The sequence below is a fragment of the Sarcophilus harrisii genome, chromosome 4 (assembly GCF_902635505.1).
Source record: "Sarcophilus harrisii chromosome 4, mSarHar1.11, whole genome shotgun sequence".
Lineage (NCBI taxonomy): Eukaryota > Metazoa > Chordata > Mammalia > Dasyuromorphia > Dasyuridae > Sarcophilus > Sarcophilus harrisii.
In genome coordinates, this window is record NC_045429.1 from 162,594,414 (window position 1) to 162,616,416 (window position 22,003).

Genomic DNA, 22,003 nt, shown 5'->3' on the forward strand with positions numbered 1-22,003 from the left:
CTGATCTAATGTACAAAAGTACCTATGGCTGATACCAAACAATTTTAAATTTAACTATCTTGAAATGTTTGTTAATTAATATTGCATGTTTCAAGTAAGACAAGTCCCGTCATCCTGCCACAGACCCTTCCATGTTTCTTTCAGTTTCATGGAACTCACCTTGCCCTGAAATATTCATCCTTCTCCCCAACACCTAAGAAAACTTCTACGCTCCACTCTAACATCTTCTGTGACTGCTCTATAAATCTCCTTTTCCTCTAATATTTTAAAACATTTACAGTTATTTACTATTATTAAAATACCATATTTATTTTGAATATATATTCCATGCCTACCAATATTCTTATTGATTTTAATAATGTCTACCAAACAGGATATTTGTCCTTTTCCATAATCCTACAATTATAATGTAATATTTACACATCACTTTTGATTTTGCTAAAACATTTTTCTCAAAGAAGTGAAGTAAGCAGCACAAACACTCTAATATTTGTTTGACAGATCAAGAAGTTATGACACAGCAGTATAATGAATGACTTGCCCATTTCAAACAGCTAACAAGTGGTAGAAGTGGTTTTCAAAGACAGACTTCTTGATTCTTTCCTTCACTTTTCCCTGTGCCATACTTTGTGATTTAAGCTCTATCTCTAATTCAAAAATGTTTCCCTGAAAATCCATATATCTTATATTTTTCCTGCTTCATCATCTTTCCCATTACAATATAGAGCTATTCAATAAATACTTGTTAATCAATTAATTGAAAAAAAACTTTTACACAAACTCTAGTCTTAATTACAAACTAGATGAAATATGGATGGGCATTGTTTAGTTACCAAGTTATAAAATCATGGAGGCACTGGACCTATAATATCTTCCACCTGCCACATATACACACTCTTCCCATGGAGAAAGAAATCTAAGAAGGGAAGAGTTAAAAATCCTGGTGTTTAAGAGTTTGATTCAAAGATCAGGTACATGCTAATACAAAAGTAGGAAGGGGAAAAGCTCAGATATTAAGTTTTTTTATGTAGTCAAAAATTTTTCCTTTTCCCTAAACCCTTCATAGTTCTTCCTTTCTCATTGATGGATCTTATATTTTCCAAAATTGAATTGTCTATAGTTTCAAGGAATCTTGGAAACAACAGCAGAAAAGAGAATGGAGAGACCAAGTTTCTGTGGCCTTCTACGTGTAGCTCTGAATCATTTACCCCTCCCCCAAAGATTCCTCTCCTTCCATACAATCATCCAGTCCAATTTATCAGATGAATATGCTATTATTAAAACAAAAGAATCATGTGTGTATGTCAAGTGTCAGAGCAGTTCTGTACCCTGCAAAATAATACACATGATTATGTTAGATCTCCAAGTTTCTTCATCTATAAAATGAAGCTATAGAACTTGGTTCCATAGACCTCATAAGGATGATGTTATGAAAATATATTACTGTGAGCTTATCAAAAGGAAAAAAAATCAAAGGTCATTCATTAACCCTAAAGGGTAATTCAATCTGTTTCTTTAGCTTACATCTAGAGGCTGGGGTATTTTAAAATCTCAAAGGTAGGAAAAAGTATACCATTTCTTAGTACCTCTTTAAAGTAGACTAGAAGAAAAGTATTTTCTCATATTCTTTGTCCTCCTCCTTCTTAGGTCTGAATTGTAGCTGTGTGGCCAGTAGGGAAAAAAGGAGTCTGAATATTTGAAAAGCAATATAACTACAGCAAGAAATATAAATTCTGAGTCCCAAAGTAAATATTCTGAAAGTCTCCCTTTTCCATTATTAATAGCAAAATAAATAGCTCTCTAATGGAGAAGGGTCTATCCTATTTTGGCCCCCACTGTAAAGCAGGTTCTACTGGATTGGTATTTATTTATATCTGTGAGTTACATATTTTACTTTAAAAAAAAACAAGCCTTAGCTTCAACTGTGATAACTTTATAACTTTTTATTTTCTTCCTGTTCTTAATCTTTTAGTAACATCTCAAGCAGAGAATATAATTAAGAAAAATAAAATATAGGTACTTTTAAGAGTTGCTATACAGAGAGTAATTACAAAAGTTCAATTTACATAATGAACTTAAAAAGTTAATGAATCACAATTCACACTGCTCTTCAAACCAATATTTTTTCTCATAGCCACATTGTAAAGTGAATCACAATTTCCCATAGAAACAAATCTATAATTGCAGCTTATGGTCTTCACTAGAAGCTGGAAATAATATAAATCATAGACATGACTGCCATAAATGTCTATAATTTAAAATAGTAGAAAATGAGTGTAACTTGAGCCTCCATGGCCACTGGTATGAGACTCTTTGTATTCGTGAAAATTGATTATTCAATGCCCCACACATGCATTAAAGGCAAGCACTGATAGAAAGGAAAGAGATTATGAGTTTTCCTGGTTTCCAATTTTGAGAAGCAGGATGCCTAATTCCAACCTCTCTTTAGTTCACTGAAAGGAGACAAAGACTGAGGCATGAGAGATGACAGATTTTATTATGTCTTAATCCACAGATTGTTATACCATAAACTTAAAAATTTTCTCTTTGGATGAGAAATGGTACTCCCTTTTAATTGAGCTGTGATATTCTCATTCCTATTCGGAGAGCTCCCTCAATCTGTATTGTCTGGTATATAATCTATATGTTTATTTTCTATGATTTCTGTTATATTATTAATCTGGATGAATACATTTATTTGCTATTTGATATCATATTTATTGTGGAACTAGTATTTGGTGGAAGCAAGTTGACCCTAAGCTTGATCTGCCTTTTTTCCATTAAAGAAATAGTGATAAGAAATCTATAATGAACCTTAAAGTAGATTTTCTCTAAACTAATAACATTCAAGGAGGTAGATATAATTCTCATTCAGTACCTCCTCTTTTTGAGGATAGCAGAGTGGTCAAGCTTTTGGCCAAGAGTGGAAAGAAATTCTAGTGATATCTATTCTTGTCTCCCTGTGAGCCACATCAAGACAATCTCTCTCTCTCTCTCTCTCTCTCTCTCTCTCTCTCTCTCTCTCTCTCTCTCTCTCTGTCTTTCTCTCTGTCTCTCTCTCTTTCTCTCTGTCTCTTTGTCTCTCTCTGTCTCTCTTTCTCTCTATGTGTCTGTCTCTCTTCTCTGTCTCTTTGTCTATGTTTCTCTCTCTCTTTCTCTCTGTTTCTCTGTCTTTCTCTGTGTCTCTTTCTTTCTCTCTGTATCTCTGTCTCTCTTTGTCTTTCTGTTTGTCTCTCTCTCTCTCTCTCTTTCTCTCTTCTCTGTCTCTCTGTTTCTCTGTCTTTCTCTGTGTCTCTTTCTTTCTCTCTGTATCTCTGTCTCTCTTTGTCTTTCTGTTTGTCTCTCTCTCTCTCTCTCTTTCTCTCTTCTCTGTCTCTCTCTTTTGTCTGTCTCTCTTCTCTGTCTCTCTCTTTCTCTCTCTCTCTTTCCTCCCTCTTTTCTCTCTTCTCTCTCTCTCTCTCTCACACATATACATACATGTCCACATATATATATATATATATATATATATATATATACATACATACACATATGATTTGCACATATATTCAAAAATATATATCCAGGAAGACTCTAAACAAATGGATAGATAAACACTATACAAGAAGCCCATGTACACAATACATGTACATTGGGATTTGTAACTAATGCCAATTGGTATCTTTTTTTTTTGTTATTTATAATTTTTTGACAATTATCTGTGTCACTGTGGGGTTAAATTGTTTACCCACAGCCACACAACCAGTATATGTCAAAAATGTGACTTGAGCACAGATATATCTAACTTATTAAACCAGGTCTCTATCTCTATCTTAATGGCACCCCAAAACAATGATTTAACACTAATTCTATAAACCTTCTTAGAATTTATAAAGATTTTTGTAGACAGGTTAAAGTGTGTATATATCATTTAAAAAGTTGTTCAGGAAAGTTTGAACTAATGGTTTAATTTGCTGATAATATATTTTGTCTATCGCAAACAAAAGTACTCAAAACCATGCTTACAAACAAGCTTAAAGATTATATCACTTTTTGTTAATGATATAGTCATTATAGTACCTGAATATTTGATAGCCTCACTAACAGCTTTAATTATAAGGGTACAGAGAGAAGATTTTTTGAATATGTCATTTTGGGTCTTTTTTGTCTTTTTTTTCTTACATTCCAGCTCCTAAATGCAGGGAATCTTTGAAGGGAGGAGAAAATTCACAAAATAAAAGTACTTTGGGAAAGAGATATTGAAGTAAAAAGTTTTCTATTACACTACATATTTTTTTCACATAAAGTAAGGTTTTAGTCTTAAGTTAAAATGAAAATGAATTCCATAAAGTAATAAATGTAATGTGTTCAAACATGGTACACACACACACACACACACACACACATATATATATATATATATATATATATATATATATATATATATATACAGAGAACTATTGAGATAATTATTTTTGTTCCAACATATGTTTCTGGAAAACATTTATATATTGCTTTAAATGTTTACAAAGTGTTTTATATAAATTATCTCATTTGATTCCCCCAGCGATTAAAAAGGTAAATGTTAGTGCTATTTCTATTTTACAGATGCAACAAATTTAAGACAAGAAAGACTGGCTTGCCTAATCTCATAGAGGTCTGAAGCAAGATTTGAAACCAAGTCTTTCTAATATGAAACTCAATGATTCATGCATTATGTTATGCTTTCTTTCAAATGTCAGTCTTTAAAACTATATATTTCCTTACATTTTAATACCTAGTATGGTACAGAGGAAAGATTTTGAAAGGGGAGCTAAAGAGATCACCAATTATTAGAGCATTCACAGATTAAAATTATTAGTGCATTCACAGATTAAATATGTCTGTCACTACCAAAAAATATGTCATAAATATAAGTATATGCTATTTCAAGTAACGGTATTCTTTTCTTGGGGTGGGGGGGGGGGGTGAAGAATTATCCCTATTAGATTAGTCAAATCATATAATAATACAGCTGTTTCCTATTTTGTAAATCTCACAGGTTCAGTCATTAAAAGCTGAAAAAAGCTCCTTTAAAGAGATGAATAATGAAATTGAAATTCAGCCTTAAAATAACACTACTTTTAAGAAAGAATGAATCTTTTTAAAATCACCTGAAATTACAAAATAATAAATAATAAAGAAATGTAAACAAAAATAGAGAAAAGAGAGGAAGCAGGAAATGAAGACTAGTTTAATGAAACATCAGAGATTTAAGTAACCTGAAATGTACTTTATTTACAACTCAGCTATTGTCTTACTATATAACTTAGGGGAAATATTTAACTTTATAGTGTCATAGTTTCTCAAACTGTAAAGAGGTTATGTTACAAGCAATGTAATTCTCTCCTAAGGGTAAGATACATTTGTAATTAATCTTTTCAAAACCAATTTTGCCTTTCTTGATTAAAAGACAAATAATGAAACAATCATATGTATAAAAAAGTATCTTGTATAGTAAATTTTTCTAAATAATATGAAATTAATTGGTTCTAACATTTATACCTGGGATAAAATTACATATTTCATCCATTCTATTTGAAAGTGATAAAATTAATATCCATAGAAAAAATAAATAAGTTAATATTCTTGCCTTTTAAAACATTGCCATCTTAGAGCCTGCCTAACTTCCCACCCCCACCCCCAGTCTGCTCCATATGGTACAGTGAGGAAGGCTCGTATGGTTTTGAAAGCCTCTTGCGTATTTCTTGGGTTCTGGCATTCTAATGCACAGTACTCTTATAACCATAAAAGTCCTCATGAGTGCTTCTGGAAATATATAACAAATCCTTAATCAATTTAAGAGCTTTTTTAACTGCATACATGAAATTTCTTGGGAGGAAAATGTCAGCTAGTCTATATGTATATAGCACTTAAGTTACCAAGAGAATCCCATCTCAAAGATACAAAGCAATTTCCCTGTAGTAATATAATTTTCTGCTTTGCATGCTTAAGTCCTGTAGAGTCCCTTAGAATAACAAGAATTATTCAAAGGAAAAAACAACTCACAAAATGATAGCCAGATTCTCACAATGCCATGGAAATGGGTTTATATTTAAAAGAGGAACATTATTTTTTTTAATCAGTAAAGAACAACTTACAATAGTCAAATGAAATATTAGGAAAATAATTTTCTGAGAATCAGAATTTTCTGAATATATATTGCCTTCTTATAATCTGACCTTGTTAATGTAAATTGAGTGAAGGGAAATATGCTTGAATATTCTTATTAAAGATTTGTTCTTTGAGGGCAATGTAGTTAATAAAAGCTGAAGAATCAAAGAAATGTTAGTTACAAAAATTATTTTTATTATCAGCCAAATTTATTATGAAAGTAATTGGATAGCTAAAAATGTAGTAAAACATTGAATAACTGAAATGAGGCTTGTTGGCCCCAAGAAGAGATAAATGAGTGATTGTGGTAGAAGATAAGAGACTAAGCAGAATGTTGTATATATTGGCAGATATAGTGATTCTCAGTTTCATTTAGCTATTTTTTTTATTTAGAGTATCATAGAATCATAAACTTTATTATGAGGCAGGGCTCATTGTAGGGGAGGAAGTAGAAGGAGGTGTTGGTATATCTGGAAATGATTAGTGCTAAAACAAAAGACATCAACAGAATTTTTAAAGGACTATTCTTTACTTTCAAATCTCCTTTATCCACTATCTTCAAGTCTAACTGACCTAATTGCCTGTTCATACAATTCCTGCTGCCATGTGTTTGCACTGTGGTCCTATACATCTAGAATGTTTTGCATCTTCACTATAGCCCAAAGATTCTTACTTTTTAAAAATGTCATGGACCCCTCTGACAGTTTAATGATGATTATAGGCTCCTTCTCATAATAATGATTTTAAATGCACAAACTAAAATATATAGAATTCCAAAAGACCTTAAGTGTGTTCAAATAAAGATTCATTCCCCCCCATACCAGGCCCAAATTAAGGGCTTGCTAAAATATTTCCATGAACTTTGGAGTCTGAAAGTTTGTGTACAAAAAATTGAGTTCCTTAAGAATTTTAATAGTCAGTATTCCTGATTATTAAAGGCATGGCTCACTATAAGTAAATAGAGAAGAGTGGGACATATTATCTATCAAATTTATAAATAAGAAAAGAATTTGTGAATGAACAAGAAATAGAGAGTATTGTGAGATGCAAAATGGATATATCTGATTACATTAAGTTGAAAACTTTTGCACAAATAAAATCAATGTAGCTAAGATTAGAAGGAAGTCAGAAAATTGAGGTAAATTTTATCATCTTTTTGGATAAAGGTCATATCTTAAATAAATAGATAATGAGTCAAATTTATAAGAATGAGCATCATTTCCCAATTTATAAATGGTCAAAGTATAAGCAAACAAATATAACACATCCCTAAAACATCTGGGGGCTTCAGATTCTGACTTACTGACTATTCCAACTAAGATTTAGGCATTACAAATGGGATAGTCCAATTTTCAAATATCTCCTCCAGTTACATGATTCTGTAAAGTTAATTCAGTTCAATAAATATGTATTAAATGCTGAATATGTTCAAGCATTATACTTGGTTTAATTACTGGTATTTTTATTGATGAAGAAATCAAAGATTTACATAGTCATATAAAATGTTCTAAATCATTACTGATTAAAGAAATGCAAAATAAAACAACTTTGAGGTACCATCGCATACCTATCAAATTGGCCAAAATTATAGAAGGAGGAAATTAGAAATATTATAGGGTATACAGAAAAGACTGTGAAACTAATTATTAGTGGTGCAAATGTGAATTTATCCAACTATTTTGGAGAGCAATTTGGAATTGTGATCAAAAAGATATAAAATTGTGTATATCCTTTGAGCCACAAATATCACTATTAGGTTTACTTCCCAATGTGGTCAAGGAAAAAGGAGAAAAAAACCTACGTGTTGTAAAATATTTATAACATCTATCTTTGCTATGGCAAAGAATTAGAAAAGGTATGTCAATCAATTGAGAAATGGCTGAATAAACTGTGGTACATGCTTGTGATGGAATGCCACTGTGCTGTAAGAAATGATGAACTGGCTGGTTTTAGAAAAAAAAAAAGTGGAAAGACTTGCAGGAAATAATGTAGAGTGATATGAGCAGAACCAAGATAACATTATATACAGTAACAGCAACATTGTTCAAAACAGTAAATGACTAAACTATTATGAATAACATGAACATTCATTCAAGTCAACTATGAAGATTAGTGAAGATAAATGTATAAATAGTTAAAAGATGCATTGGAAGATCCAGATGCTAGAGAATGATTAAAAGCACTATTGAGGCCTTTAAATAGACTTATGGAAGTATACCTTGCATAGTTCCACAAATATAATTGGTTGGGAAGGAGTGAGTAGAAAAACTCAGAACTCAAAATCCAACAAATAAATTAAAAAACAAGTAAAAAACCCAAACAAACAAATAAAAATGAAGTCATCTTCCCTAAAAGAATATGAAATAAACAAAAAAATATATAAAAGTACACATAGTTCATGCAATATCCTCTTAATGAGGCTTTTTCTATCCCCTACAATAATTATTTTTTTCTTGAAATCACTTTTTTTTATGGTTGTGTAATCTGTGTACTATTTATCCACTGCCTTCTACAATACTCTGAGAAGAATATAAAATTCTTGAAGGAAGATTTTTTTTCCTTTTTTGGTTTTGTATCCCCAGTGCCATCACAGAATCTTGTATATTATAGCTACCAAACATTTTTTGAGCTGAATAAAATATAATTATAATTATCTGTGACCTTTAAATTTCTTAAATCTTTGGACACCACTGATACAACAATCATTCTATTAAAATTTATTTTTTTCATAAAAGAATAAATATGTTCTAATACAACAAAGTAAATTCATATACAGCATACCAAAATGATTTATAAAGATTAAAAAACACAGTTTCCTTTTCATTTTACAGACAAGAAAATAGAGACTTAGACAAGTTAAATGCCTTGCTATTAACAAAACATGAAAGAAAAACTGGAAATAATGTTTTTGTATGTTGTTTCAAAACACGTCATAAAAATTATATATTATATATATGTATATATATATATATAAATTATGTGGGTTATAGGACTCAAATTACAAATATAAAGAACTTTTCCTTAACTTGATTCAACATAAAGATCAGTGGACTACAAATGGGAAGATGTGAATTCCATCCTGCCTTGGCTATGCACTAATTGGGACCTCAAAAAAGTTATTGAATCACTGTGAACCCCAGTTTCCTCATATTTAACTAGAAAGAACTGTAATGAACACAAAGCAAATAAAGGATTTTCTCAGGGTACTGGCATGGGTAAGTGAGGATGAAAGATGGGTGGCTTTTTAACTGCAGCTGTTGTTCCCATGTCTCCCCTCCTAGTCTTGGCTAAAGGACATTGCCTGGCTCATACCACCAGGTATGTATCCCTAAGATTCCATCACAATGGAACATTTTCAGAGAAAGGGTCAGGATCTCTGTGGCACTTTCCTAGAACAGTGGCACCTGTGGTCAGACTGTCCCCTGCTTATGACACTCCCAATTATTTTATTCTAGGCAAAAAATTCCTATCTTAATTTTTAAAACAATGGTGTAAAATCCCTGCTTATTTATCATGAGTTTTGACTGAGATTGTGTTTTCAAAAGAGCCAGAGCCCAATGTTTTTTCATTCAAAAATGAAATCCACTCTCATTATTTCCCCCTCTTTTTCTTAATATCCAATAAAGTTCAAGTTTGGAGAGGGAAGTAAAGAAAGATTTAAAGAAATAAATCAAAATATTAATTTCCAGACTTTTCTCATTCACTAGAAACAACAAAACTAGGGGTAAACAATACATAGTGGAAAGAATGGATTATAATTGTGTTCTATCCCCAATTATAAGCAAATATATATATATATGTATATATATATATATATATATATACATATATATAAAATCACAAATCCACAATACCTGTGGGCTTCAGATTCTGACTTCTTAGCTATTCCAATTCAGATTTGGGTATTACATATGAGATAGTCTAATTTTCAAATATTTCCTCCAGTTGCATGATTCTATGAAGTTTAATTCAATTCAATAAATATGTATTAAATGCCTAATATGTTCAAGCATTACACTTGGTTCTGGGGGAAGAGATACAAATTATTCTATTATGCACCAACCCTGTGCCAGCACTATGCTAGACATGGGTTATAAAAAGACAGAATTAAATTGTCCGTACTCCTAAAACCCTTATATTCTATCAAATGAGTCAACCTGTATATTAAAGTTTATAGAAATAAATACAAAATAATTTGAAAGGAAGATAGTAGCAAATGAGATAATCAAAAAAAAAAAAAAAAAGTCTCAGATAGGTCCTTGAGCTGAACTTTGAACCAAACTCAGAAAATGGGAAGTTGAGGTGAGGAGGAAATGCATTCTAGGCACAGGGGGCAGCATATACAAAGGGACAGAGAGAAGAAATAAAAACCAAAGGAGAAAAATAGTCTTGCCCTCATTTGCTGCCCAACTTCTATCTTAATATAGGTAAATCATGAATTACATCACCAAAGTGATTCATACAGAAAAGAGCACAATTTGTATAACTATTTGAAACACTAATTTTAATTTCATGTTATTTTTGGATGTATAAGTCAGTATTTTTTGGCTAAATGAGTAAGTTAGAGTAGTTTTTGAAGGGTCCCGTTCTTTTTGTGGGAAATGCCTAAAAACAAACCACTAGAAACTAAACAAAATTTTTTCCTTCCTCAGTAGGCCTGAAACAAACAAACAAAAAAAAGGAACACTCACTATCACTAAGAAGTCTACTATATATATTTAACAGACACATAAGGGATTTATGATCCCCACACTTTCAAATACTGATACAAACAAATACAGTGTAAAAGGAACTGCCTCTTACATCTGTAAATCTAGGGATTAAAAACATTCTCACTGACATTAAGATGATCTCAGCAGAAAACATTTGAGGAGGGACCAGTTTGTTTCTTAAGGAACTCAGATGAGAAACCAAAATCAAAAACCTCAAGTAGAAATATGTCTTTTATTCTTAAGTTTACAGAAACTCCTCCATTAAAATTCTACTCTAATGCCTCATCTTGACATGAAGGTGACCTTGAGTTCCCAAATGCTTTGTTAACTTGAAGCCAAACTGGAAAAGTTTCAAGTATAGATTTGATGACGGCCTTTATATCTTTTTACCTGTCATATAATGACCAGTCAAAAAATGTCCAGACAGGTAAATCACCAAATTGGAGTCAGGTTTATGAAATTTGGCCACAGTAACTATCATAGGTAGTCTATTAAATTGGATGTGAGCTGGGATGCCAGCCCACAGAGAAAAGTCAAGACTCTCATAAAATTGCATATTTTTAAAGTACTAATTATTACTTCAGCGTTATATGAGATAGAAACAAGGGGAGATGTACAATTTATTGTTTCTTATAATCCATCATTTATTTGTAGTTTTAAGTAACAGAAGATTATGATCTGTGACTATGGAAGCCACTGATGAGGTGTTTTAAATATATATATATATATGCATATAAATGGAATATAATAAGCATTTCTATAACAGCATAATTTTAAAAAAAGATTATGCAGGAAACTGCAAATCTGTTATATACAACTTGCTATTCCTTTAGCAGGTAAATTTATTTTTTCTCTTTTTTTTTATTTTTATCCACATTTTACATTTGGGAAACTGAAGGAGGTCAAAGTTGCAATTTTCTCAATTTAAGAGTTATAACTTGCCCAGAGTCACACAACTTACAAGTTTCTGAGGAAGTCTTTGAACCAAGATTTTTTGGGGACAATTTTATTGCACATCTTTAATACAAAGAAATAATAACTGTAGCTATTTCTAGTAACAATAAGTCATATGTTTATTTGTCAAAGAAAATGTAGAGACAAGCATCAACTGAAAAATGTGTGGAGATTAATGATAGCACTTTATAATAGAAAGAATACTGTATGCAAAAATATTTTGTTTAATTTTTCAATAATTAGTTTCTAATGAGATAATAAATAATAATAAATGAAAATTTGTGTTTGAAATTTTGAGCATCATGTTATACCAATGAAGTGGCTAGGTGGTGCAATGAATAGTGTTCTAGATGAGAAGTTACAAAGAACTTAGATCAAATCTGGTATCAAACATTGCCTTTGTTTCCTCTTCTGTGAAAATGGAGATAATAACAGAACCCACATCCCAGGATTTTTGTGAGGATAAAAATGAGCTAATATTTATAAAGTGTTTTACAAAACTTGATGTGCTATGTTACAGCTATCATATTATTATTAAAATTCCTTAAACATTTTTAAGCATTAAATGAAAATTATGAAAGTCTTGTTTAGAAGAAAGTTTCACATTCCACTTACAAAAATGAAGATATGATATGACACTGAATATAATATAAAAAGTATATCATATCGTTTTACAGGGAACTTCATACTTTCTCACAATACAGACTAATAAAGAAAAAAGTTCCCATAAAATAAACATTTTCCTTTGGTGAAAGACAGATGATGGCTACTTTCTTTGAAATGAATCATCGAAATACCCTAGACAAGAGAATAGAAAAAGGATTGTGAATAGATCAGTTAACTCAGGTGACTCAAGCTTTTTTCCTGAACAGAGATTTACTTCCTACGTGCCACATTTCCCCACCCAGGGTAATCAGACATGAAATCTTATACAGTTGTCAAATACCTTTTTGTGTGTCTTCTATCAACATACCAGTATGACTTTCAATATGTGTTCTGGGATGAAAATACTAAATTAAACATTTAGAGATAGTCAAATGTGCTATTTATACATTTGTAAAGAGCAATAAGATTCTGAAAATGCAAATATTTTTCTTATATGGAAGCATGCTTTGGATATTTCCAGATACAGCTTTATCATAACTAACTAAATATTAAGTAATACATTCTGTGCTGTTCAGGCTATCTTGCAAAAGATACCGTGGAAGGAATTTATCCATCCTTCTTGAACTTGACTATAAAAAAAACTTTGTTCCTTTCCATTCTAAAATTATAGATAGAAGTTATGGGTTCTAAAACTGAAAGATAAAGGTTGACAAAAGCATCCATAGTATATTCATAGATATACCAAGGCAATTCATAGTAAGCTACAAAAATAGTCCTCAAAAGTGAGGAAAATACTTTCTTTCTACCTATTGGCCTCCTACTCTGACTCTCATACTACTAGATTTTTGTCCAAGGGATAGTATAGGTAACATTTGCAACTGGTATATTAAATATCTCATGTAGGCCATAAATAAATCATAAATGTCTGGAGAGAAATATAAAGCATTAGTTATTAGTTATAATAGTTATATACATAAAAATAACACATATAGTTAATTATAAAGTTAATCAGTTATAATCAAAGTTTGCTAGACATTTTCATTTGAGAAAAGTTTGAACTCAATAAATGTTAGCTATCATCATCAGCATCAGTTAATTGGTACTTGTATTTGGAATGCTGGGCTTGAAAGCCTTTTTTTCTTAAGTTCAAATATGATCTCAGATTTTTACTATTTATGTGATCCTAGGCAAGTCACTTAGTTCTGTTTGATTCAGTCTCTTCACCTATGCAATGAGTTAGGAAAGAAAATGAGAAATGACTTCAGTATCTTTGCCAAGAAAACCCAATGTGGAGCGATAAAGAGTCATACAGAAGAGAAAACACGATAGTAACCATTACCATCACCATCACCATTATTGTCATCATTTTGGAGAAAGCAGATTTGGAAGCAGAATCTTGGAGGTGGAATTCTAACTTTATCACTTACTACTTTGTTAATTGTGTGCTTTTTATCTTTCTAAGAGTCACTTCTCTCATCTATAAAATAAGAATATTGTATTGGGTAATCTCTAAAATTTGACTTTAAATATTTCCTAGTATTTAGTATTCCCTAGTCCCTTTTAGGGACCTTATAGATTATTAATAAGCTAGATCTTCCAAGAAGTTCTACCCCACCTCCTTCTCTGAATGGCCTCTTTGTTTTGCCTTTGTCCCATCTTTGTCTGTTGACATTTAATCCATTATTTAAGCTTCAGATAAAATGTCATTTCCTCAATGATGCCTTCCTGAATTCTTGAGTCAATAATATTTTTTTCTTCAAACATATCTTAAATAAGATTTCATATGCTATATATATATACAGATGTATCATTTTATTTTATAGTCACTTAAGAGTATGCCATTTCTCCTTACTAGACTATCAGTTCCCTAATACACGTGATCATATTATTTCTTATCTATTCCAGTATCTACTACAGTACTCTATGAATGCTGGGGGCCTAATTAATATTGAATTTTTTTATACTAGGTAGTAACCAAGTAAACTATCTGGTCCTACCACAGTTAATATGAACTATGTCAAGCAAATCAAAGTTAACACATTTTGTAAGGTTCTGCATAGTGTTTTCAAGTAAAACTGAACAGACATAACCAGTGCTCTTTTCTACACTTGTCAGCAATATCACCATATTATGATGGGAAGATGACTCAATTAGGATCAAGTGTAATATTGAACAAGTTGCTTTATTCCTCAAGATCTGTTTTGCAAACTAAGTGGTAGATGATTGTCTATGTGATTTGTAAAATGCTTACCAACTCTAAAATTTTATGATTCTATGATTGTAGGTCACTTTTTCTCTCTTGAAACAATTTCTTCATTTGTAAAATGAAGGGTTAGACTTGATCATTTCTGGGGTTTAATGATCTAATGATCTAATGCTCAAGTATATATTATACATCTACTATGTGATCATGTGTTTGCTAGGGGAACTCAATAATTGTTGTCATTGTGGTGCTAGTAGTTTTTAATTCCACTAAATAAATAAAAGAAACATAAATCTAGTTTTTCTGCTCTTGGATAAAATATAAAATGGGAGGGAGAATCAGAGAGCCTTAAATGCCATGCAGAAACATTGACATATCTGATAGAATTATCCATTTCAGTGAATCCTCATTCAGGATATCAAGAGCATTCAAAAATATTTATAGGGAAATGAGTAGATGATCACTGGAATTGTGTTTGATTTTTGATTATATTGGTTAAAGTAGTAACTCATTTTAATGTGAGAAATGTAGAAAAAGAGTTAACTGACATTGTATAATGCCTCAAGAATTCTGAGATGTATCACATCAATACAATTTTATTTCCCTTTTCATTATACTCAACACATGAAATAAACAATAACCAAATAATTAAGCACAAAGAAATTTAGAAGTAGAGGTGAAATATAATATATAGATATTGGATTTAAACAAGAACTTTTAAAAATATATGTAATCTTACTTGGAAATCAAAGATAATTCTATATAAGACATAGTACATAGGATTCTATATGAGCTCATATATAAAATTTCAAATAATGCCAAATATTTTTTCATTTGGTCATCAAAAAAAAAACCCCATGAGGTAAAAACTAATATTATCTTAATTTTATAGTTGAGGAAACTAAGTCATGCAGAGTTTAGGTGACTATAATTAAATAGAGCAATTAAATGAAGCTGAATTTGAATTCAGATCTTCCTAACTCCAGTCCAAGATTTCTATGTACTATGTCACCTAGCTCACCAAAACTTCATGATGTGAGTTTATACATATTGATAATTTAATTCTAGTTATATCTATAGAACTATTGCATGGAGGGAAAATAAGGCAAAAAAAGAAGTAGCAACAATTCTTCATGCATCAATCAATAGAGTACCAGCTTTGAGAAATGTCAGCTAATACAAGAATGAAAAATATGATCTATACAAAGATACACAATTTCATACATATATATGTATAAATCTCTTTCTCTCATTGTCTCTGTTTGTGTGTGTGTGTGTGTGTGTGTGTGTGTGTGTGTGTCTTTCTCTCTCTCTTTTTCACCTATATGCATTAAGCAGTGAGGTAGCATAGTGGATACAACTAGGAATTTGGAGTAAGGTAGACTGGAGTTCAAATCTCACTTCAGATATTTTTTGCCTGTATGACCTTGGCAAGTCACTTAAGCTCTGTTTGGCTCAGTTTCTTTAACTTTAAAACAGGAATAATAATAGCACTTACCTCTCAGAGTTGTTGTGAAGTTTGAATGAATTAATATTTGTAAAGTGCTCAGTAATGTGCCAAGCACATAGTAGGCACTATATAAATGCTACTTATGATCATGATTATTATTATTATGTACATATATAATCACATTACATATTATATATAATACATATATAGGGGATTCAAATCACTAATGCAAATTAAAAGTAAAACTAATAATTTGAACTATTTAGCAGTTCCTACTGGTTTGGGAGCAATAGTATGTTAAAAACACAGGAAAATACACACAAAGTTCTTGCTCTGGATTTATAGAATGAAATATTATGAAATTGTTGGAAAAACTTTGATATTCATTAAAAATAATCCACAAGGCCAAAGAGACTGTATTTACTATTTTCTTTTGAGGATTATTTCTTTAAACATATCTAAATGATGTATAAAATATAACATTATTTTCCTTTGGGAAGAATATCAAAGATCCACATTTTGACATTATAAAAGGCAAATTTTCTTTAAAATGGCTGGGTATGAATTATCTAATATATATATATGTATATATATATATAATACAATAACAATATTATACACACACACACACACACACACACACACACACATATATATATCCGTCATGACCTCTAAAGGCATCCTTTATGTAAGATCAAATGAACATTTAATAAAGTAGTTCACAACTAGTATTCAAAAGAAAAGCAATCAGAAAATAAAATCATTACCTTATAAACCACTTAACATTTGCAAAATGTCATGATGTTCACAAAGCAACTATTTTTTCTACTTTTAAGTCTAATATAGAAATCATAGGAAAATAGAGCCTTAAAGTGTCTAGAGGGAACAAAACAACAACAAAGAGAAAGATAGTGAATATCTTAGTTTGAAATGTGCTTTTAAGTAATATATGCTTTTACACATGAAACTTCAAAATTGGTCTGCTGCATTATCCTAATAAAAGCACTACTCTGAAACCATTACTACATAATAATATCTGGCCTTTGTCCAAGGTCTCCACAACAAAAACCTATTTCTAAAGTATAATGTTCAATATCTCATCCAAAGAAAACAGAATTTTTTCCATGTCTCAAAAATACAGTCAAAAGTAATTCAACTTTTGTAGGTCACTAAGTTTGTCAATTACACATTTAATATATCATAAAATTTTAAATATGAGAAGAATTATGAATGTCTGAAGCAGCAAAATGCTTTATGTCTTCAATATTACTCTGTACTGAAATCTCAGGGGTGAGAAAAAGGTCAACAAAAAGCCTAAAGGTTTCAAATATCTAACTATATACAATTGTTTCAAGGCTTTAAGATCAATGATCATTTTTTGATGACATAAAAGGAAACAGTAAGATTCATTAATGAAATCATTAAAACAGTTCGTAGCCACCTGTACAAATGTGATTTTGATAACTTAAAATACTCTCTATTTTACAATGGAACAACATTACCCCTTTTCCCCTAATGTCAACAGAAGTCATTTATGATACTGTATTTCTTTCATAGGAAATATATTCAGATAACTGTTACATTGTGTGTATACATGCCCACATATCTAGATATAGATATAGATATACAATGTGCCAGCAACTGCAGATTATATCTATAACCTATATCTTTATCAAAGTTTTAAAATACTTGAAAAGCACCTGAAAGTTGCATTACTGCTTATGGAATATGCTATTTTTGTTTAATTTTTTCTTTGCAGATACAAACTAAATTTATGAAAATTCAAAATTACCATCTTGAAATATATTTAACTGCTGAATGCAATACTTCCTAAAATTAGATATCGTCCACATTTTATGATAATTTATAACACACTGGTCAAAATATGAAGCACCTGAATGATTATTTCAATTCTTAGGTCAGTGAGAAAGATTCAACAGGAGAACTTTGCAACTTTATCCAGTGCTTACTAGTGTCAGTTTCTTTTAACTGTAACCATTGTAATAAAATCCTTCACTATGCTTTTTAATACAATTAGTTTAAGATTCTCTTAGAGAGCCATTATAAGAGTTTAAGAAAGGGAAATATTCTATCCATTTGTGAGGAACTTGCAAGGGTTGTAACATATTTGTTCATCTCTTAGAGGCAGCACTCAAAATGTCTTCTACTTTTGTTAGCACACTTTTCTATTTATTTCTTAAAGCAGTGATCTGAAATATTTACTACCAGACAGTACCTAATTTTAGGTTTTAAGTGCTTTAGCAGCTCTATGAAATATGATCAGCAGCTGCAATGTAGAACTATGCTGAATAAACTCCTTAGAAAGGGAGACCTGTTTCACTCAAAGTTCATAATGTCCCTTCATTTACCTAACAGAAAAAAATAATGAAAAACATAATAAATACTTCCAGTCTTAAATTACTTAACACTTCACTAAGTCTTGAAAAGGATTATCTCCCTTCTACTCAAATTTTGTATAAAAGGTATGTGTTTTCAATGAGTGAATCTCATTTAATTTTATCATTTAAAAGATGGAATGTGAACTATCCAATGTACTCAACTTTCATAACAATAGTTATGCTTATTATGTCCCCTTACTTTTCTAAGAAATATGGTTAATTTAATTCCACTGCATAAAATAAATAAAATAAAATGCCAAGCCACACAAATGTATTTTTAGAATTTAGCATCAATCATTTAGAGCTTGCAACAGAGATTAAAAACATGAAACTGGACACTGTATTTCCAGTGGCTGTGTACGATTTATTTACACCCAAAGTCTCAACATAAGTAAAAAGGGAACTCTCTGAGATAGAAATTCTCCCTAAATGTGTATGTATGTATGTATGTATGTATGTATATATGTATAGAGATACATACATACATATTTTTTCACACAAAAAGAGGTCTTTCATATTGAGGAAAAGAGGAACTTGAAATTACTTTAAAAAATGAGATTTTCACATCTTCATTTTTAGGAGTATAATTATGACAGAAAATGAAAACTTTAACTTTATAAAAATATTGGATTTTGCATGTTTTAACTTCAAGTTAGACTGAAGATTGCAATATAGGAAAATTATATAATTGATATGACTAGCAAACATTTCTTTTCAGGAAAATAAATTATTTTTTTGTCTCAAATACAATTCATTTCTATAAAAAGGCAGAATCAAATTAAAATTTACTTAATTTAAGTTTTGTTCTAAGCATTGTATATAAAATAAATTTTGCATACTATTAAACTCTAAGCATTGAAACAATATTTGAAGATCAATGTTTCTAAACTCTTAAATTGTTAATATTTAAAAACAATTAATTAGACAATGAAATATTTCGTAAAATAAAAAATGAAAAGCTTTTTTTTTTTAAGATTAACATTATTGTATTAGTTGGAAAGGCTAAACTGAAATAAACTTTCTTCTACAATAATATCTAATAGTTGATCTGTAAATAATTGGCTTAAACCTTTTCTATTGTATATAATCAGTTTAAAGTAGTGATTTTTTTTTTTGTATTTTTTCTCTTGCTGCAATAAAAATTAGTCTTCTAGTTATACACATCACTGTTTCTGGCATTCCAGCCGGCATAAAACTGCTTTTTTCCTTACAGCTTAATTTTCCATCGATTACTTGGAATATTTAATCTTTACCTAAAATGTACACATAAATACTTAAGAATACATTTATTCCTTCGATTTGTCTATGGCAAATATTAAATATTTATTTCATATTTTCCTTATCTTTTATCTGACTCATCCGTGTTTGGCGCTTAGAGCTTGAGGTCTCACAAGAGTCAAAAATGTTTTGTTGTTGTTGTAGTTGTTGTTCAATATCAGGCGTTCTGAGAAAATCCTTTTTTAGCGACCCCCTGAGTCGAAGAGGTTAAAAAACAACAGCACCAGCGCCCTTTAATATTGTCAGTCTCCGAAATTCAAATGAAACTTCAGAAGCCTAGTATTGACATTACGCTGTTGTGTTAAATTTTATTAAAGCTCCCACCTAAATCCCGCTGGAGTTTGACCTGGAAAATGACAGATACCTATGGAGAAATCAAACAGTTGCTGTCAATAAGAGTGCCATATCTTTGAAGATAAATTTCTCTCAATCAATTACATTTATCTCAGGGTGCGAGCCAGAGAGAGGTAAGGGAAAAAGAAAACTGTTAAGTATGAGCCCTTAATGTGAAATCTAACCTGTTGGTTCTCTTAGGTATCAGATTTTGGAAGTGTCTGTAATGACAGCCAGAGAGGCAAATTAATGGCCAACAGCCCACTGGGTTTGAACACGGAGAATCCAGTTACCTCCTCACAGATCAAGTACACAACACACACGCACACAGAGGTCCTCCACGTGGAACTGTCTTGAAACCAAAACACATGTGTCTGCACTTCTATACTGCACCAGACAAGAGGGAACCTACACCTTCCCTAGCTGTCCTCGGATTAGTATTATTCAATGGTTTGAGTTTCTTCTCCACTTTAGTGAGGAAGGAGGCAGAGAAAGAATGTATGAATGGAAGCAAACCGATGCAATCATAGTAAAGGACAAATTTTCTTCTCTTAGGGCAAGGAGGTAGGGAAAGCGCACGGAGAATCCACTCTGTGATTGTCTGCAAAAATTAAACTCTCCCTTACTGTTTTGCCCATCTGCTTCGCCTGGAGATTCCATCAGTAAACTCTCTTAATAACTCCAAGATGTTCTGAGTTTTGTATACAAAGAAAGGATAATATTTAAGTGCTACTAAGTTAAGATTTTGGGATGCTGTAGGGCGCAAATTAAACAACCATGCAAACTGTCAACTTGCAAATACAACTAAACAACACGGGAAAAAAAAAAAAAAAAAGTCGTCTTAGAGATAGATCCCTCTTGACTAGTACGGAAGACCTAGTTTCCAAGAACGGTTTCTCTTCTGTAGTCACGCTGCATTTGTTGGGGTATGGGAGGGGAAAACTGTACCCTTTCCACTGCATCCATAGAGAGCCAGTGTAATTCTTTTGACAACTCTAGGCTAATTTCACGGATTCTGGCAAACTCCACAAGCTGTTCGCTCCACGGCACATAAAAAATTATTAAACACGGAACACCGTGGTGGACGTGCTCATAAAAGTCATTGGAAACTGTTCGTGACTCCAGTTTAAAAGGAAACTGCAGGATTTATTACCGTGTACCCCAACAAATACAAAAATGGACCCCAAGATTGCTACATTTCTAGGCATTATTATATGGATCGTCCTCTTTACTCCCACACAGTTAAGATGAATTCTCAAAATATAAATTTAAAACAGACGGAGAAAGGGTTGACAAAGGGTCATCGAGGAGAATTTATTATTATTATCATTATTATTATTGGATAGGGAAGTCAAGGACAAGTAAGTAAAGGAAGAAGGAACAATGAATCGTCAGCCGGGACCTAGGTTAGAGTTCGCAAAGAATTTCCCCGACCCCCTGTAACAAGATTTCCAGGGAAGTGGCGAGACGAAAAAAATTCAGAGCAAGCGAGAGAGACATCACCTGAAGTGGAGCAGAAAGTTTGTCAGGGGAGAAGCAGCCCCGGTACCCACACCAGAGTTCAAAGTCCACAAGGTACGAGGAAAACAGGTTTCAGGCTGATCGCTCCGACATAGTGCAAGAACCATCCCCTCCACCATTCATCACCCCCTTTCCCCCACTTCAACTCTACAACTTGCTGATCTTCGCCAATCTCTCTCTCTCTCTCTCTCTCTCTCTCTCTCTCTCTCTCTCTCTCAATCTCTCTCTCTCTCTCTCTCTCTCTCTCTCTCTCTCTCTCTCTCTCTCTCTCTCCTCTTTCCCTCTCCCCTCTCTCTCCCCCGGTCTTTTCCTCTCTCCTCCTCTGAGCCTCTCCCTCTCTCCTCCCCGCCGCCCTCCCCGTCCCTCCCCCTCTCCCCCCAGCAACTTTCGGCCTGAGCTGGGCACATTTCCTCAG

The 22,003-nt window shown here is 31.8% G+C and overlaps 1 protein-coding gene across 6 annotated transcripts in view; it reads right to left on the reverse strand.

Annotated features, from left to right (window-relative positions):
* Positions 1 to 22,003, reverse strand: part of EYA4 (EYA transcriptional coactivator and phosphatase 4) — a 296,329-nt gene that overhangs the window by 273,177 nt on the left and 1,149 nt on the right. For 4 of the 6 annotated variants that reach the window (XM_031964242.1, XM_031964243.1, XM_031964239.1 and 1 more), the window contains exon 1: positions 21,571 to 21,780. The exons of the other annotated variants lie outside the window; for them this stretch is intronic. The gene's annotated coding sequence lies outside the window, so the exon portion shown is untranslated. Of the gene's footprint in view, positions 1 to 21,570; positions 21,781 to 22,003 lie in introns of those variants that run through there. 6 annotated transcript variants of the gene reach the window in all.